We start from the raw sequence: 19,620 nt of genomic DNA, 5'->3' as shown, positions 1-19,620 counted from the left end.
TGCTGACTCTGACTATAGTCTGATGTTTTCAGGACCCAAAATTTATAAATAAACTGGCCAAACAATAACAATGAATAACAAAAGTAAAATTTAGGTTCAGGTCTCATATGATGGAAAAATAGCTTTTATACCTAATGCTGTTAGACACCACAGGCTACACATATAACTCCCAAATACTGTAGAACATGGCCTGAAAACCAGATAATGAAACTAAAATAAAAACATTTCCAGTGAGCCTCTGCACAGAATCTGATCTTCTTTTTTTAGTGTAAAACATATTTTTTGACCCACTGAGAGGAATGCGGGGAAATGGGAATTTCCCATCCAAACAAACCATTTCATCAAACTATCCAGGACCAACCCGTCTTCTGGGTTTCATGGTCAGGCAACTGAGAACTGAGACAGAACTGAGCTTCAAGCCTGACCTATGACCTCTGACCTTTTATCATAGTCCAGTGGATGCTGATTTAGAGTGACAGGCAACCAGTAATGACTAGTGCACAGGTGCAATAAAAGTGTGTTACATTATTCATTCATTACAGCAGCAGCCTCTTCCAGCGAGGTCAGAGATCAGGGTCAAAGAGGCAGCAACAGGGATTTACTGCTCGCTCAGTGACGTATAAACAGGGTGAACTGATGCAGACAGATGCCACAAAGTATCCGCAAAGATGGATGCAAAACACCCATCCATTAATTGTCTCGGGCGAGGTAAACCCTGGACAGCTGACAGTCCAACACGCACGTCCTTGGACTGTGGAAGGAAGCCGGAACCCCAGCCAACCACATTATTCAAAGCAGGTGACAGGTGCTGACCACCTCACCACTCTGCGCCTGGATGTGAACCATGTATTTTCCTGAAGCCAATTAACTCCAGTCTCTCATTTATAAAAGTATTTGAACGCTTTGCTGTTTCGTTAGGCTGAGGTCAGATGCATCCCTTGATAACCCTTGAGATGTTTCTAGAACTTGACTTGAGCTGCCACAAACTGAAAGTAATTTAGATACTACAGACAGAAATCATCAAGCTTAAAGAAAGGGTAGAATTTATCTGGGAGAAAAATTATTTTTTAAAAACATAAATAAAGTATTTAGAACGCAGGGGTTTTTTAAAGGGTGTGTGGGTGGGTGGGTGTGTGTGTGTGTGTGTTTGGGGGGGTTCCTCCATGGGTACAAACCTTTAGGAGGCCATGAAAGAACAGTTAGGAGTTCCTCCATTTCAACAAAAACAAATGTTAAGACATTTAATTAACCCCTACTCCAACACAGCAATCAAATGGTTTGATTACCTCTTCTGTACAAACCTTTAGGAGGCCATGAAAGAACAGTTAGGAGTTCAACAAGTCTTCATTTCATTAAAAACAAATGCTCTAAGGTATGATCGGTGTCCTCTGGGGAACAAGAATATCTGAGACATCTCAGGGCTGTCACTGCCTCAGCTGTTAAGACATTTTATTAATAACCTAACATAAACCACCAAGAGGTGCTGAAGAAAAGTCAGGAGATCATCAGAGTCCATAGGATTCATCCTCTGGGGAACGTGGCTATCTTGTCCTTAAAAGCAGCACTGCTAAGCAAAAAGATTATCATCGTATATAAAAGGTGTTTGCTCTTCGTTTCCTCTTTTACCTACCACATGGAAAATCCCTGGTTCAATCCTGGTAGGAGACACAGATCCCTCTGGAGTTGTGGCAGGAAGACCATCTGGTGTAAAAAAAAAAAAAATCTGCTGCTTCAAACATGTGAAGCTACCTGCTGTGGTGACCGAGTGTGAGTAAGGGAGCAGCTGAAAGTCACTTATGGGATTCATCCTCTGGGAATCCTGAATATATGTGTTAAATGTCATGGCGGTAAACTCTAAATACTTTCCAGTCGCATTTCAAAAATTATTTTTAATTCGAACTCATCATGAAGTCCAAACAGTCTTATTCTAGGAGCCTAAAAATCCCAGTTTAAAACATAAATAATGTGAAATTAGATCGAGTTTAAATCCATTTGAACGAACAGGTGTGACTGTGAGCCTCTGCCATTATACATCAACAATATTCCTGTTTAAGCAGATCCTGCAGAGAGAACATACTTACAACGCTCATGTGAAATAATATACCTTTATGCCACAAAGCCAACATGAAAGAGTCCTAAATCCCAGCTGGACTTCAGCACCCTTCTCCTGTAGTGGAAACACTTTGAAGCTGGTCGAGATTTGGCTTAAACTCACTGAAACCCCTGAATTATTATTTGAAGGTGTTCCCAACTGAGTAGATATGAATGTGTGTGTGTGTGGCTGGACCTTTAGCCACACAGCTGTGGAATTTGGTCAGTGGGTGAGGCCTATTAGTGCATAAAGCTGGCCAGTGGCACCTCGCTGCTAGTAAGTATGCAACCTGGTTTGTTCGGAGAAAGAAGGAATTCATTTGTTTATATTTTCTCATAAAAGGAGAGGAGGCACAGATTGTTGCATTATAGTGTCCAGGTTTCATGAACACTAAGTCCATCCCAAGGAAGCTCATGACTTTTAAAGAAAACACTATTAAAAATATATATATATATGTATATATGTTATATTCTCAAATTACACATAAAACTGCCACTTTGTATTCATTTTCATCATGAACAGCAATGTAAAAGTATATCACATGAAAAGAGTACACCCTGACATTTACCACACCTTCAAATCTGTAATAGTAATATAATGTGCATGAGATTAAGTATATTAGGCCTATTAGGCCTATTTAAACTATGAATTCTCCAACATATCAGAGGCCGCCTGAACATAATGTGACACTAGCTGTCTGAAAATTGCAGATTCCAAAGTAGACGTTTGATCCAGATAATGATCTTAAGCTGACCAGCAAATCCACCAAGGAATGGCTCAGAAAGAATAAGTGGAGGCTTAATGAATGGCCTCGATTTTAATACTGTTGAAATGTCACGGGTGACTTTAAATAGCCAGTATTTTGACAGGAGCCTATCATATATCTTGCAGCTGAAGTAATTTTACATGGACAGCAGTGATGCTATGGGTGAGCTCTGGGGATCCAGGGCCATCGAAAAGTTAGCTGAATTCATACAATCATATTTTTAAAAACATAAATAAAATTATGTCAGACACGTTGGTAATGAAAGTGTCAAAGATCCACATTTTAAATTTTAAGTTTAAATGAGTTTAAGTAACACAGACACTTGCTCACAGTGCACTTCAAGGAGCACAGATGATGATTTTCATGCCACGTGGGTTCGTCACCCCCGTCCACTCCTTTTGGATGGCAGTAACTGAGAGATTATCCACTACTGTGAGCCGTGGAAACCCTCTATCTCTATCACGCTGCTTGCTTGATATTATTCCAGAACTTAACATAATCCAAGGAAAACTCAGGAACCTGCTCCCTGTCTCGCTAACAGCTGCCAAAAAAAACTATACTTTGAATTTGGAAATCAAAGGCATCACTACATATAATCCACTGGATTAATCTTCCCACAGAACAGCAGTGAGAACAGCTTCCTACCATGCAAACACTACACCTGGAATCCAGTCCTGACTCTTCTTGGTTTGGTTCAGATAGCTGGGGCTACAGCCACACATAGCACTGGGACATACTGTGGTATGCCCTAGATCAGCATCCTCCTCGGCCTTTGGGGGCAACCAGAGCAGCTAATCTTGTCTGGATAAGAGGAATGTTACACCATATACCCATTAATTTATTTAAAAGAATAATTTACTGACCACAGAACGACAGAAACACTCCTGACCAAGATTGACCCCCTCTGAACCACCATGGGTTGCATCTGAGGTCTTGACATAGTTTCCCAGCTGTCACCACAGTACCTCCCTTTATTATCATTTCAAATTCTAGTTTCTGTTTAATAATTATGATTCTGTTGTGTTTTTGGTAGTGTTTGCATGTGTTTCTTCATTCTGTCTATGAGCACGATAGCTTGAAAAACTTTGAATGCATGCTGATAGAATGTGTTAGAGTTGCAGAGCGGGCTCATGTTAACATTAAAATCTGACTTACAGCCACCGAGGCCTTCAAGGTCAACTTCATGATTTATTGGTCCAAAACTGACAAAACACTTTGAAACTTAGAAACTATAATTCTATGACACTATAAAGTGCAGAGTGTATTGTCTATATAATGTCTGTAAAATACTGTATAAGGGGGCGTCGGTTTAGCTCAGCAGGATGAGCGGGCAACCACAGGCCTTAAGGACCACGAGCAGTAGGCCCAGGTTTGAGTCCAACCAACGGCCCTTTGCTGCATGTCTTCCCCTCTCTCTCCCCGCTTTACTATCTTTATCAAAACCAACATGGATAGTGCTGTCATGTTTGACCTTTGACCTCTACTTAAAGGGTAACAGGAAATGCTGTATGGGGATTTTATTGTGACTTTGTTTTGTACATTACTGTAACAGGTAATAACTGTTAATTTATCAGTTAAATAGATGTACAATAATCCTGAAGATTAAAAACTTCTCTCGATATTTATTGTTTCCCTTTTATTTTTGATTTAACGGTTCTCATTATTTGTTGCTGCTGTTGGCTGTTTATTTAGTTATTTATTATATCTTTTCTCAATAATATCCCTTTAAACTGAAAAGACCTTCAGGTATCTGCATAATGCACACACACCACACAACATTTTCATACACAGACACAAATTTTAATGAAATATATGCAAATGCTTTTTCTCTTTTCTTTCTTTTTCAAGTGAATGTGTTGAAAATGTGTTGCACTCACGCTCAGTGCCTCCAGGTGTGCCAGTGCTGCTGATTTCATGAATCCACCTGTGCACCGTGAGAAAATCTCTTTCCTGCTTTGTGCACGTTTATATCAAAGAGATGAATCCTACATTGTGTAATTGTGGCTACGTTTGTCTACGAGCGCAACACATACATGTGGTTATAATCATGCATAGTGATTCAAGTTATGGTTAAAGTCAGCTGTCTTCCCTTGAATTTGTTGTGTAGCAGGCGGCAGTTATGCAAACCACATCATTCTGTTTCTGCTGAATAAAGGTGGCTACACCAGCTCGAAAGCTGTTCCCGTAAAGCAGTGTTATATACTGCAGAAAATATTATGGATATTTTAGTTCAATAAACCTCACACACTGTTCCTCCGGATACAGTTTTAAACATTGTATATATTTTTCTTTTTACCACATTCCTTTGGATGTACATTTCTATTTACACGGTGTGTGTTTAATATGCACAGCAGCACGTGCTGCAGGGCTTTTCAGGTGGGCGGAGGTGTAATCACCGTTGCTTGTTTTTAGACATGTAATAAATAGAGTGGTACTTATTGTTCTGGTTATGAAGCTTGTCTCCATGATAACCAGGAACATGGAGAAGCTTGTTTTACTGTTACAGGAGTTTAAATGTATTTTAGTACAAAATCATTCAAAGGAAAATCTCTTCTGTAGTTTTAAACAATTCCATCCTATTTCATCTGTTCGAGGCTATGTTTATATCAACAAAAATAAATGAAAGGAACAGCTTGACATTTCTGTATCATATTCTGCTATATAAATAGTATATTGTGGAGCCAAAATGCAGGACGCTGGAGACTGGAGGTCAAGGAGGCAGCAGGCAGCGATGAAGGAGATGGGGCACGTCATGATTCTCCTCTGGAGGCTCGCAACCAGCGAGGAAGACCGTCAAGTGGCTTGGCTGAGGACTGACTTTGACCAAGCCAGCAGCAGAGGTGGAGACCCCCTAAGGCTCATGTGACATGTACATATACAAGTTTTACAGAAGCTCCTGGAACAGTTGGCGCAGGATACTCAGAGGCTAAAGTACTCGCAAAACACAGAGCAGACGACACAACAAAGGACAGACACAAACTGAGGGTTTAAATACACAAAGGCTGATCCAGTGAATGTGGAACAGGTGAGTTAAAAAACAGGTGTAACCAATCATGGGATACAAGATAAAGGAAGTAAAAGTCAAAGCAAGACACGAGCAAAAGATTATCAATATCCAACAGGAACAAGAACAGAAATGGAGACTTAACGAGAAATAAAAGGAAAGCAATATAAACAAAACTGTACTCAGGAACTAAGAGCTTCAGACTGAAGGCACTCAGGAAATACATGAAGAAAATATAGTAACAGAAAGCAAACAGAAGATATTCAAATAAACACAAACTATAAAGTTTAACTATAACGCCCTGGGTCAAAGAGACAGGAACATGAAAGAGCATGAAGAACTTTATGATAGTGGGAAAAGAACAAGAGAAAGCAGAGAGGAATCTTTTGCTTTTAGTTATTTACACTGCTGTAATTATCTCACTATTTATTCCTCAATATTCAGAGCAAGCACTGGCACGTAAAGGACGTAGAAACACAAAAAGTAAAACACACAAATCTGCGTTTTTGTTACTGCTAAGTTGGATTTTTCTGGTACCTTGCAGAATATTTTAATAGTCTCTGTCTTTTTAAAGGGAACAGGAAGAAAACAGAATCAGCTCTGAAAATGTGAATCCGACGTCTTTAGATGGTGATGAAGGTCAGCCACCTCGTCTGAGCCACAGGCACGATGCAGTAGCTGTGATTCATTCATCAGCTGTTTGGGAGCAGTGGCAGGAATCCTACAAACTTTTCCTAATACGGATGCTGCATATGTGACTTATTCTTTCTGCTCTCTAAAAGTTACGAGTGAAAGTCTCTAAGTTGGCCTGTAACCAGCCGGTATTCTCAACTTGAAATGCACTTTTTATTTCTTTGTCTTATCAGTCCACTGTTCTCATCCTGTCCGTCAGATCGTCAGGTTCATGCTGAATTCACCTTCTCCCACGTAGATGTGACTTCACAGCTAAGCCTTGTTTTTGCTAACAGTGTCTCCCTGCTTTAGGCAATAAAAGTACTTTGAATTGATTGACGCTGGCCTATTGCTGAATCAAATCATGTATTGTTTGAAAGCACAAAGCCTGACTATTCAAGCTGTGTACGTTATTTTACCACAGGAGCAATCGTTTCCTTGTAACAAGTAGGCGTGCAGAGCAAAATGGTAGCTCACTGGCTTTTCTGTTAGGGGGAAACTGGATTTAGCATATGAGTAAAACAAGAAAAATGTTCCCAAGTTTCCAAGATTATAATCTTTTTTCTAAAGATTTATTAGTCACCCTCTTTAAACAAAAAACAAAAACAGACACAGAAAATAATAATAAGGCAAAGGTAGCATGACCCATGAAACCACAGCAGAGACAGACAGGTGTCAGGTCAGGTGCAGGTAAACTGGATTTGTGCTTTTCTTTATTCTCTCTCATATAACTAGTGTTCGATTGATGCATGCTTATATTAAATATGGCTACGTTTCACATGATACAGGTCAGCGTGTGAACAAGTAATCTCAATCTTCCACTCTTGGCTCTGTCTGATGTCACAGTGACGCCCTTAATACGGTCATGTCAGGGTTAAAGTGAAGGGAAGGCATCTCAAATATTTCAAGGTGTGACAACGTGGCATCATTTATCATTTAGAATAATAAGTTTACTGTTGTTTTAATAATGTGATCTTTTAATATGAGGCTTGTAATTCATGCAAAAAGAGCTAGAAGATGATACGAGGCCACTTCTCTCCAAAGTGGAGATTCATTCAGCTTCATTCAGCTTCCTGTTTGCTGAAACTGAAACTTTTATTCCAGGCTTATGATTGACATTCAAATGTGAGCACGCTCACTGCTGCTGCAACTTGACAAACCAGTTTTGAGAAGAGGTGCCAGCTAAATTTGTGCTTTGACTCCTGGGTGAAACTTTGCAAAGGATGAAAACAGGAACATGACTTTGCTCCAGAGTGTCCCTCTGCTGAAACTCGTGCCTTCATGCTATGCTGCCACCGCGGTGTGAGAAAGTCAGAGTAAAGGCTTCTTGCAGGTGTGTAAAATGTTGGTCAGCATAAGGGTGCGTGCTGTTCTCGTCAGGACCTTGAAAAACAAACTCCCGATGCTGAGAAACAGCTCATACGATCCTACAAGCTCCATCTCTGTGTCATGGAAACTCTGTCTTTGGATACATTCGCTCTCTGCAGTGTCTCACTTTCCTTTTGTGCTTTATCAGATCTCATTAAACATGCTATGAGTCGCTACCCTCCCTTTGTTTACTCTGCCATTAATCACGCAGACAGCTATAAAAACATTTAGCTGTAATACAAGCTGCAATAATCCACCACCTGGGTGGCTGATCAGCCCTAATCCCTGGGTTTTAAATACTTTTACACCAGCTGAGTGAATGTTAAGCTAAAAGCAATCATTACACTGCAGTCAGCTTGTTAGTGATTATCAACAACGTCCGTGCTTTTTTCTCAGAAGCATTCCAGTTTAGCTTTTGGGGATATTTGGGGATATTTCTCTCAATGTTTGCAGTTTGTCACCATGTAGCACTGAGTACGTTTATTCAGGCGCAGCTATTTGTGCCGTATCTGCTTTGCTTTATCTGACAGCTCCAGCTCCATGTGCAAAACAAACAAAGTGCCTATAAGCTAAGAACAGAGACAAAAGAATGAGTTAAGTGATCGATAAGCTGAATAGCAGGCACAGGTTTTATAAATGGTGAAGGTGTCAGAGCGCTCTTGTTTTTCAGATGTTTGGAAGTAGCTTATCAAATGAGCATCAACGGAAAATAAAAGTGACAAATTGCAGTCTGGTTTAAATCTTCTTTAGATTTCTTTCAGCTCGTTTTTTTTTCTTAAAAAGTCGCTAAAAGACGTGAAAGCGCCGGGGGCTGTTTTTCTTCTTTTACTCTTTTACTCTTATGTGGAAAGTGAAAACTACTTATAAACACACACACACAAAGGTCCACTTTTGCCGGTCCAAGCCCGGGTAAAGGAGCAGGGTAAAACATTAAAAAACCAAAATTGCAGTTGTCTGGGAAAAAACTAAATTTTAGGCTCTAATGTGTCTTTCTGTTTCCACTATTATGAGAGATGACCAATTATGCACTGGGTGTCAGCGTGTCTTGTTTAATATCTTATCGTTACTGAGGAGTTGGCAACACTGCCCAGGGTAAAACCAAAGCAGTTGTCTGGGAAAATCTATTTGGTTCTAATGCACTGTGCTGCTGTCCCTGTTTGCATGCTTATATGTATAGGCAGGCACCTTCAGGCCTGGTGGGCGTGGCCACACCTGAAGATGATGCCACACAGCTGACCAGCCTCGTCGGGGGAGCTATTTAAGAGTGTGATTGAGCTCCCACCGACGTGGGATCGTTGTGTGAGACTCCACGTCAGTTTCTTAGTGTGACAAGTTCACTGTGTGTATGCCTGCAGTTTTAAAGTGTCCTGACGGCTGCTTCTATTGTTTCCCCCAGGAGCAGCGTGGAGTGGCAGAGAGCAGCGAGCACGGGGAGTGTGGAGACACGGGAGCGGAGAGCACTAAACACGGACTTTTGGGAAAAGACACAACACAGGAGTCAGGGGAGCCCACTGGGATTTGTTGTGTTATATGTACTTCACTGTAAATAAACGCACTGTTCATCATAAAGAGTCCAGCATTTGGGTTCTCCTTCCCCACATCCCCACGGTCTGCCATCACACACCGTGACACTGGGTAAAAATGGTGTGAATAAAAGGACTGAAATATCATCAAGCACTGAAGCACGATGGAGGTGGCATCAGGGTTTGCAGCTGCTTTGCCTCCTCAGAGCCCGGATGCAATCACTGATGGTGGAAAACATGAAACTTTGTGACAAGAGAATTTCAGGGCAGCAATCCACCTGAAGAGTAGGAGGCATTAGGTGATGCACAGGCCACAGCCTCTGGAGCTAGAAAATCAAGCTGATGCTAAACTGCCAAACAGCTGGAGTTCCTCTAATGGCACCTGTCTACTAGGCCTCCCATTGAAGCTGGAATAGAGCTCTCAACCATGTTTCTGCTATTAGTCCCTGATTAATAAACACAGCTTGCTGTGAGCTGCAGCCTGTCCATTAAGTTTTGTGTGGTGAAAACTCTGGTTTATTAATGCGTTACTGGTCTGTCGTTTGCAGCTACATCTGTGTGTCAGTGCACCCATACAGTTTACAGGTACAGATAGCTAACAGTGCTTGTTAGCATTAGTTGATAAAGAAAGCTACTCTGGGCTCTAAATATGGTCAATTCTGGCTTCAGAAAACCAGCACGGCAGCAGCTGAAATGCTAACATTGAGGATTCAATATGCAGAAAGCAGTGAGCTACATCACAGATGGAGGATCTTTGAAATAGAAAAAAAAAACAATCAGGTTTTCAAATTAGTCCTTTTAAATCTAAACATTTTGGGCATTTTACCAAAACATATGGTGACTGACTCATTTTGGAGACACACTTATGTGTACAATTGCTAATCACTATATTTTGGTTTGAGCTGTGTGGCTGACTATCCTTGTACAGTCTATGGTGAGAGTTGGTGCATAGCAGTGACAGTGAGTACATAACAAGACGGACTGTTTGTGTGCAAAATCCTGCTGCTGTCATCACCTGTGCCATCATCCATGAAGATGACTAAGCCAGGTCCAAAGGTAGCACCCAGCCCATCACATGACACCCTGCATGCTCGGTCTGATGAGCTACTACAGTTTGGAACACACTTCCTTTCCTTTTTTGTCATTTTTCAAACTGGTCTTATCTCCACTACCTCTCTGCACTGCTGTTGATGAGAGATTTAAATCTTACAGTAAACCCTCTACATGTCTGACGTTTACCCTTCTCTTCTGTCTGCATTGGCCTTGATCAAAATATTTTTCTGCTATCACATCCAGCAGGTTTCCATGCGTGACCTGTCCCGTGTTTCTTTTTTTCCCTGCTGCTGTACTTGGCATATCTATTTTCTGCTCTGTTCTCGTCTTCTCTCAGGCATACTCTTCTCCTGCTAGTTCCTTGCTCTTCATGTTGCCTTCTGGCTCCAGTTATAATCTCAGTAGATGAAAAGAAATCTGCCTGAAACACTACTCCACCTATCAGTCAGCAGATAACCCACTTTTATACAGCTTAAGGTGGAAGCATTGACACAGAACAGCTATTTCTGTGCGTGTTAAGACCATCAAATCAAGCCTGGTAAATAATATACAATTTTTTGTTGCTAAACTGAGCTTTGGTGCTTTATTTCTGAAAAAGAAACATCATTTTCCAAGTTTTCTCGAATATTCCCTTGTGCTGTGTATGCTGCCAGGTGTGTGGGGGAGGATCTGTATGTCAAAGTGTTGCGAATGCTCCACAGGGAATACTCGCCTGTAAAGAAGAGAAAGAAGAACAGGTGTTGAGAACTGAACTTCTACATATCCCACGGTGTTTTGCAAATCTGTCTCTCTCTGTCTCCTGGGTCAGAGTGACAAAAGCTTCCTACACCTGCACTACAGAGCAACTGTTGTTCACCAAATTGCTGTACACAGAATGAAGGAGTCTTTCTTCATAACACGAATCTCCCTTTTCAAATGTCTTCATGCTGTGTTCTGGTTACTTTGCTCAGAAGAACTACATTTCTGAGGCAGATTTTCAATTCAATTCAATTCAATTCAATTCAATTTTATTTACACAGCGCCAAATCACAACAACAGTCGCCTCAAGGTGCTTTATACTGTAAGGTCGACAACTACAATGATAGATACAGAGAAAAACCCAACAATCATATGACCCCCTATGAGCAACCACTTTGGCGACAGTGGGAAGGAAAAACTCCCTTTTAACAGGAAGAAACCTCCGACAGAACCAGGCTCAGGGAGGGGCGGGGCCATCTGCTGCGACCAGTTGGGGTGAGAGAAGGAAGACAGGATAAAGACATGCTGTGGAAGAGAGACAGAGATTAATAACAAGTATTTTGAGATCCTTTTCTTTCCTTCTAAGTCAAACATCTCTCGAAATTAATTACAACTGTGTAACTGTTCCTCGTTAAAGGAAAAAACCCAGCACAATCCAATATCACAGCAAAGTGTGTAATAGATAGGCCAGTTCACCGTGTCCATTTCACTCTTTGCCTCTCCAAAGCAGGAAAAACCCGAGTGGACAGAATTTGCATTACCAGCAGAGCAGAGGAAGGCATGAAGTACACTCCAGGGTCCTTAATCACCAAAAAGGATCAAGCTAGGTGGCTGATATGTATGTACATGTAAGTGTGTAGTAAAGTCTCTTTCAATGCTTTTCCTGCTGGCTTGAAATAAAATATCTCCCTCTGCTGGTACTGCAGCTTACTGCAACTTCTGCATGCGTGTCTCTTTCACACTTTGGAGATGCAAAGCGTGAAAGAGACACAGTGAACCAGGGGTGGAGCATAAAAAAAGAATAGAATCATAAATGAAATTTAAAAAGTAAATACTGTTAGCACTTTGCTCCATCTCCTCTGGCTTTTATAACAGCCTGAACTCTTTGGGCTATGCTAATTAAAAACAATGTTCTCCATCATGCTGGTTCCAACCTTCTGAAATAGAGGTCACAGGAAGGATGCAGTCTTATCATGGATCATTTCCTTCAATTTCCAACATAAATGTTCAGCTGGACTGAGATCTGGACTGTTTGTGGGCCATTTCATTCAGGTGATATTCCTTTCCCGAGAAAAGCTTTAGAACTGATGTCTGGCAAAATGCATTATCATCTTCAACGAGTCTACCTTCTGTCAGTGGAATAACAAAAGTGTCCAAAATCTGTAAGCTGTGCACCTACAGTTGAGGTAATGGCTCCCCTGGGCTTTTCCCTGACATGCAAACCCATATCATGAGTGGGCAAGTTCATTCTTTTCTTCCAGTAGTCATGCCTGTTCCACGTGTCACTGGAATGGCACCACACAAAAGTTCCAGCATCATCTCCTTAGCAAATTTATCAGTGAACATCACTTTGCACCAGTCATCCACAGTCCACCACTGCTTCTCTCTGCACCCTGTAGCCTTGTTTTCTTCTGTTTAGCTATCAATGCTGGGTTTTCTTGGCTTTTCTGGACATAAATCCATTTCCTCTATTTCTGTCACACTGACTACTGGCAGTTATTTTTCATTTATTCTGTTGTGCATTTTTCAGATATCAAAGGCATATTGCAGTGTCCTATCTACTGGTATATTATTATTTTCTTAATCTTCCTGCTTTATTTGGATTTGTACACTCCCTGTTGGGTTTACAGCTTAAATTAGTTCTTTAATCTTTTCCACAGTTTTAACCGACAGCACTCTTGCCATGCTTCCTTCAATCAGCCAGGTGCAATGGCTCTGCAAAATTTCACTTTTAATTGCAGACTATTTTGCATATTCAGATTTATGTAGGTATTTGTTTTAAAAATATAGTTCCATATTTTTTCATTTACTCGATCTGGGAAAAAATGTCTTGAATGTGAATAATTTTTCTTTTTTATCAAGCAAGAATGTCCAGCTACGTAACATTAAATGGTTTGGGGTCATATCTGTGGTTTGTTTATTTCCCACAAAGTAAAAAGGCTGAATGAACATCCTCCAAGTGTCTAATGTCCCTGGTCCCCATATTTCCTTCCTCCTTTCCTCCTCTCTCCTTTGTTTCTCCCTTGCCCCTCCCTCTCCCGCTCATTCCTCTGCTGTGAATGTGTGTGTGAGTGAGCAGGTCTTACTGTCTCTGTGGGGTCCTCCTGGAATCATGTCGTCCTTCCAGTTCTCACTAGATCTCTGTCTGGTGCACCTGCTCTCCTTAAGCTCATTACCCATCTGTGCATTTAAGTACAGCCAGATGTCAGCCTTCCATCTCTGCAGTACCCTGTTATCAGAGGTGACAATAAATACACACATTCTGTGAACTTAAGTTTACTGAAGTACAGATACTAGTGATTACAGTGTGTTAGATGGAGATCGTGGCTCAAGAATGTTGGGAGTTTGACCCTCACTGAACGTTGTGAACAGGGGTCAAGGTTTTCCTGGTTTTCCTAAAGTCCACAATCAAATCTTTGGTCTTTGCCATGTTGAGCTGCAGATGATTCTGCTCACACCACGTGACAAAGGAGTCAACCACAGCCCGGTACTCTGACTCATCACCCTCGCTGATGCATCCAAACACAATCAAAACTTTGGTCATGAGTCATCAGAAAACCTCTGACTCATCACCCTCGCTGATGCATCCAAACACCGCAGAGTCATCAGAAAACCTCTGAAGATGGAGGTCTCTGTGTGGTGGCTGAAGTCTGTGGTGTAGAGGGTGAAGAGTGAGGGTAGAGGACGGTCCCTTGTGGTGCCCCTGTGTTGCTCATTACCTTGTCAGACACAAAATGTTGAAGACGCACATATTGTGGTCTTCCTGTCAGGTAATCAACCTGACTTCTTTCCAGTATAAAGTTGGTGTGAAGGTGGAATTCAGTCAATGAATCTAAACATCATCAGCTTAACTTCAAATGTCTCTCTGCTTCACCTGATCTAACCTAACTCTGACCATGAGACCACAGCCACTGTGCACCAGTCACACACTGTTCTTTACTTTAAATCCATCACAGTGCAGCAAACTAACCTGTTTATCCTGCACTAACCTGCAGAGGATTTTCATGCAGACTTTAAGTAAGTTTGTTTTGCAGCAGGTTTCATGATATGAAAAAAACATAATGTCACATGTACAGACCTGATGTCTGATTTAAAACATGAGGACTTGCATGTGCTTTAAATTTCCAGGTTATCAAATCCCACTGAGCAGTCCTTTACATCTAAGCTCTCTTCTTCTTCTCCTGTCTTTCTTATCTTTCTCCATCTCTGAGTGAAGTCAGCTCTCTGGACCTTTAGCTAGCAACACTCTGCAACAAACTGAACACGAACAGTTTGTGTGTTGCTGATGTTTGTTGAACTAATAGAAACAACATGTTATTCCCTTTATGCTCACTCGTCTTCTGTACAGCTAGCTAGATGCTGAAGTAACATAACCGTACCTTACAGCCACCGGCAGTCGTTCCGGTGTTGCAGTGATGTGAAATAATAACTCCCACTTAAACTAAAAGTAATGAGCCCGTTTTGAAAATTTAAGGAGTAGAAAGTTCAGATACTTGTTTAAAATGTAGGAACTAAAAGTAAAAAGTAATCAGAAAAAAAACTACTCATGTAAATGAGTGTTTGTACTTTGTTACTTCCCACCTCTGCTGATTAAACAGCTTTGTTAGTGGTAACACTGATAGTTCCTGAAACACCCTCCCTGTGGAAGCCATCACTGTCTGCCTGTTCCATCATCAGCCCAGCTGCCCCTGCTCTGTCAGCCCCATCACCAAACCCCTTCACACTTTTTGTAGATAAACCTGTTAAACGTGTTCCCAACTCCAAGTTCGCTTCTGAGTCAACCAAACTTATTCTGATCATGACAATCATTTCTCAGAATGTTAAGGTGATAGTAGGTTAAATGTCAGTCTTTCTGTGACTGGTAAGATTCAGGTTTTCACCTACGTCTACAAGATTTCTGGCTCGGTTGGTGGTCATTCATTTGGGAGTAAACCTGGGAATTGAACTTTAAGCATTCTTTCTGACTCTCAAAAATAACTACTTCAGTTTTATATAGTAGGAAAAACTGGCCAAAATACAAGGTACATGAAATAGCAGACAAAAGTTAATGACGTATAAATTCACAAGTTAAAGAAGACTCCAGCAGCCTGGCCTGATACCAGGATAACCACAAGGTTCAGGGTCGCCTGATCCAGCCCTAACTATAAGAATTATCAAAAGGGAAAGTTTGATGCCTATTATTAAAACTAAAGAGAGTGTCTGTTTCCTGAAACCAGGGTGGATCTAGATGAGAGGGGCCTAAAACCTGAAGGCTCTGCCTCCCATTATAATTTTAAATACTACAGGAAACACAAGTAAGCTGGCAGTGTGATGGCGAAGCTCTCTACTGGGACAAACGACAAGGTCTTTTAGATCATTTGGGATTAAGGATGTAACAGTGTTAAATTCAATGCTGGATGTAAGAGGGCAGCTAACATGAAGAGAAGCTGAAGGCTTTCGTGGGCCTTTTAGAACAACTTGGTAATATCCAGTCTACATAACAAATGTATGAACTTGTTTTTCAGCATCTTCCTGAGACAGAATGTTTTTCTTTAAATAATGTTGCACAGACAACAGGAAGCTGTCCTGGACGTCTGCTCATTATGCAGCCTGTCAGAAATCAGTAAGGTAATATATTACCTGGTGCTTTATTTACACAAACAGCACTTTCATTCTGACCATCCCTGTCCACCTGAGGAGATGTTGCTGCACACCTTACACACACAATTGTAAGGATTAGGGATGTAACAGGGATCCTTCATTCCCATTGACTTGACTCATAGTGAACCCAGAGGCTTACAGACATATTCATTGGGCTGTCATGTTACTACAAGCTGCTCATAATGAATCAGGAGCTGTTAGACAGTAACACAAACCATGGTATAAAGCTGAATCTAAAGTTCTGACACCACAGTGAAAATCAGTCAGAGCTTTATGTGAACCTTGAAATAATCAGAAGCTTCTCTTGAGTTTAACTGGGGTGTATGTAATGAGGCCAAGAGGACAGACAATGATAAAACCCTAATGAGTTGATACCTATGCCAGGTCAGCCTCACCCACACCAAAGAAAAGTCACACGCCATCTCTGTGAAGAAAGATTCACAACAAGTCCAAACACTTCACAAAGTCCAAATAAGATCAGAGAGTGCTGGCTGTCATGGTGTTTTCTTTCTTTAATTTGCTTTAAAACATTGAATATGTCAGAGTATAATTATGACAAAGACCAATAAGAAAATAGATCCAGTCAACATATGAAGTTTAATAAGTTTAACATCCTGCTTATCAAAGAAGTTAAAGTAGGTACGAATGTGGAAATCAGCTTCCTCTAAGTACAAAGAATTTGTATAAATCACTCATTTTTATTTGCTGCTTTTATCCAGCCACTCGCTGCTTCCTTCATTATGATAAGTATGCAGAAAACTCGAATTTTTGAAAATGGTGGAGAAGGTAAAGATGAACTGTACACCTGCTTTTTCTTAAATAAATAAATAGAATAGAGAAAGATGTGAAGAAGTTAATAAAGAAATAAAGTTGAGGAGGATAATATTTCAGTCTGCACTGACAAAATATTATCTGTTTTTTGAAACTGATAACACAAAATATGCAACCCCATTGGAAAACTGAGGACACTCTGTAAAATGCACATTTAAAACGAGCAATGATTTCCAGACTATTTGTACCCTATATATGTCACGGTCCTGGGTCGTGACCCAGTGTTTTGATTTTTCTATTATTGTTGAGCTTTGATTTCATCGTGGTTTATCATTACTAGTCTTTTGGTTTATGGTTCTGTATTTCTAGCTCTAGTAGTTCTTTGATCTGTGATTTCCAGTCCTTAGGTTTTGTTTCTGTGTTCCTTTTGTTCAGTGTCAAGTCCATGCCTCTGTGCCTGTTGTGTGTTTTATTTTGATAGTCCTTGTCCTGTTTCCTGTTTGCCTTGTCTCTTTAGGTCTGATTTGTCCCAGCTGTGTTTCCCTCCTGTCTCCCTCCCATTGCTCCTGTGTGTATTTAAGCCCTGTGTTTTCCTTGCTCTGTGTGTGTTGTACCCTCATACTTGGCTGTGTTCTGTCTGCCTGTTAAGCCTTGTCATGATTCCCAGTCTAGTTAGTTTTCTGTTCTTTTTGGCGTCCAGCAAATAAAGCTGAGTTTAGTTTTGCCGTCTTGAGTCCTGCACTTGGGTCCTCCATTCCTGCTTGCTGCACACAGACCATGACAATATATGCAAAGATGCGTGATGTCTTATGATCTGTCACTTTGTGTTGGATAGCAGGAGGTAGGGCAGGGATTACAAAGAAATAAAAAAGCAGTGTGAAACTAAAGAAATAAAATAAAGAAGACATTTTTTAAATGATGGTGAGAAGTAAAGTTCATCAAGAATACAGATAGGCCGTACGCCTGCTTCTTCTGAAAAATTAGGAAGTAAAATAATCGGATAAATATGTAAATAAATAAATAAATATAGCTGAAAAGCCCACAGAAATACTGAAGTCTTGAATGCTTGTAGTCCACTGATCTCTAAAATAAGCTAAAGCAACACATGGTCAGCAGTTTAAATTACATATGTGTGTTTTTAACACTAGATGGCGCCATCAATCCAACCATCAGCTCAGAGTGGCTCAGCCTCTTCATCTTTAGGGCAATCATACAAAATTCAATTATTTGTACCTTGACAGTATACTTTGTGGCATCTGTTGCTTTACTGTAAATCTCAAGAAACCCTGCTAAAAAAAAAAAAAAAAAAAAAGATTGCAATGATTTATACGCTAAATATATTTTCATTGATAGAATGAAAAAGTTTCAAATTAAATGTTTAAAAAAGGCGGAGAAAAGAATTAAAGATACATAGATATGGGGGCAGGGGTGCCTCTGAATCTGGAACTGAGTATTTTCACATTAGTACTTTAAGTACATTTTGATGTTATACCTGTGATACTGTATCACTGATGTAAAGAAACCAGTTTCACCACTTCATAAAATAGTTATTCTATACAAAACCATATTACTAATAAGCCACATAGCATTCATTCGTGCGCTGCTTTTTCACTACATAAAAATAATGTCTGTAGTAATTATGGGATTATTAGGAGGAAGACATTAATGCCATAAACGTTTAATGTACTGCTGTATAAACTGTCTCCTTCCTTCCTGTATTCCAGCCTGTGTTTAGTGGAGGAGGACCCCGGGTTTCCTTCTCAGCACATCCTGACTGGGTGGAGCTCCTGGATGACAGTGGTTTTCCTGCTGGAGGCTCAGACAGGCCGAAACCATTCAGAGTTATTTTAAAAGTTTCATCCCAAATCCCTCTGGGTTTGGTCATCGTGTGTCTGGCAGGGTTTTCTCTGTGCTCACACTATTTTCTTGTCATTCTGGCACATTTCCCTTTAACGGAGAGGCTGAGGTGGCGGTCATTTGCAAGCTGTTTGTTGTAATTTTGAAGATAAAGCCAGTTAACACTGAACTTGACCCCTAACTGAGTTGAGCATTCTAAATAATCAGTATTATGCAGCTCTATGTATGCAGTGCATTGGGTAAAAATGAAAAAACCCACACGGAGCAAGCGTGACCCAAAAAAAGATCACACAGACAGTTGGAGGACTTCAAGCAAAGTTCAAGACTTCAAGAACAAATATATTTTTACACGCAGTTTATAAATGTGAAATATCTGTATATATTTGTGATTTCTGCAGCTGTCTTCCTTTCCTCTCATAATGCCCTTCATCCATCAAGCTGCTTCCTTCCTTTGTCTCCTTCCTTTCGTTCGTTTAGACCAAACAATAGTTAACATGACTGAAAACATCATTAACAAAGCAAAAACAAGCACAATATCAATTTAAATTACACCATAATCATTTTATATATTAATAAATGTCTGCTAATATAATCTTACTGTGGTCTGTAGTCACTTTAATAAACGTTTTATAGAAAACTAACATTTCTAAATTGTGTCAGTTCATATTATGGCTGTCTCAAAAAAAGCATTTTTAATCTCTAGTACCTCCAACACTGCACAGCCTTCCCACAGTGTCCACTCGTTCATATACACATAGTGAAAACTGTCTTCTATACTCCTCTGCATTGATTATTGCCAGTCAGTGATAGATTAAATGATACACTTAAGGAGGTACCCAACATGTAAAACATCTACTTGAGACACAGAGAAAAAAATAAAACTTTATTCATTTGTTAGAAGATCATATTGCATGGG

The sequence above is a fragment of the Oreochromis aureus genome, linkage group 16, assembly GCF_013358895.1.
Source record: "Oreochromis aureus strain Israel breed Guangdong linkage group 16, ZZ_aureus, whole genome shotgun sequence".
Lineage (NCBI taxonomy): Eukaryota > Metazoa > Chordata > Actinopteri > Cichliformes > Cichlidae > Oreochromis > Oreochromis aureus.
Note: the sequence above shows the minus strand (reverse complement) of the source record.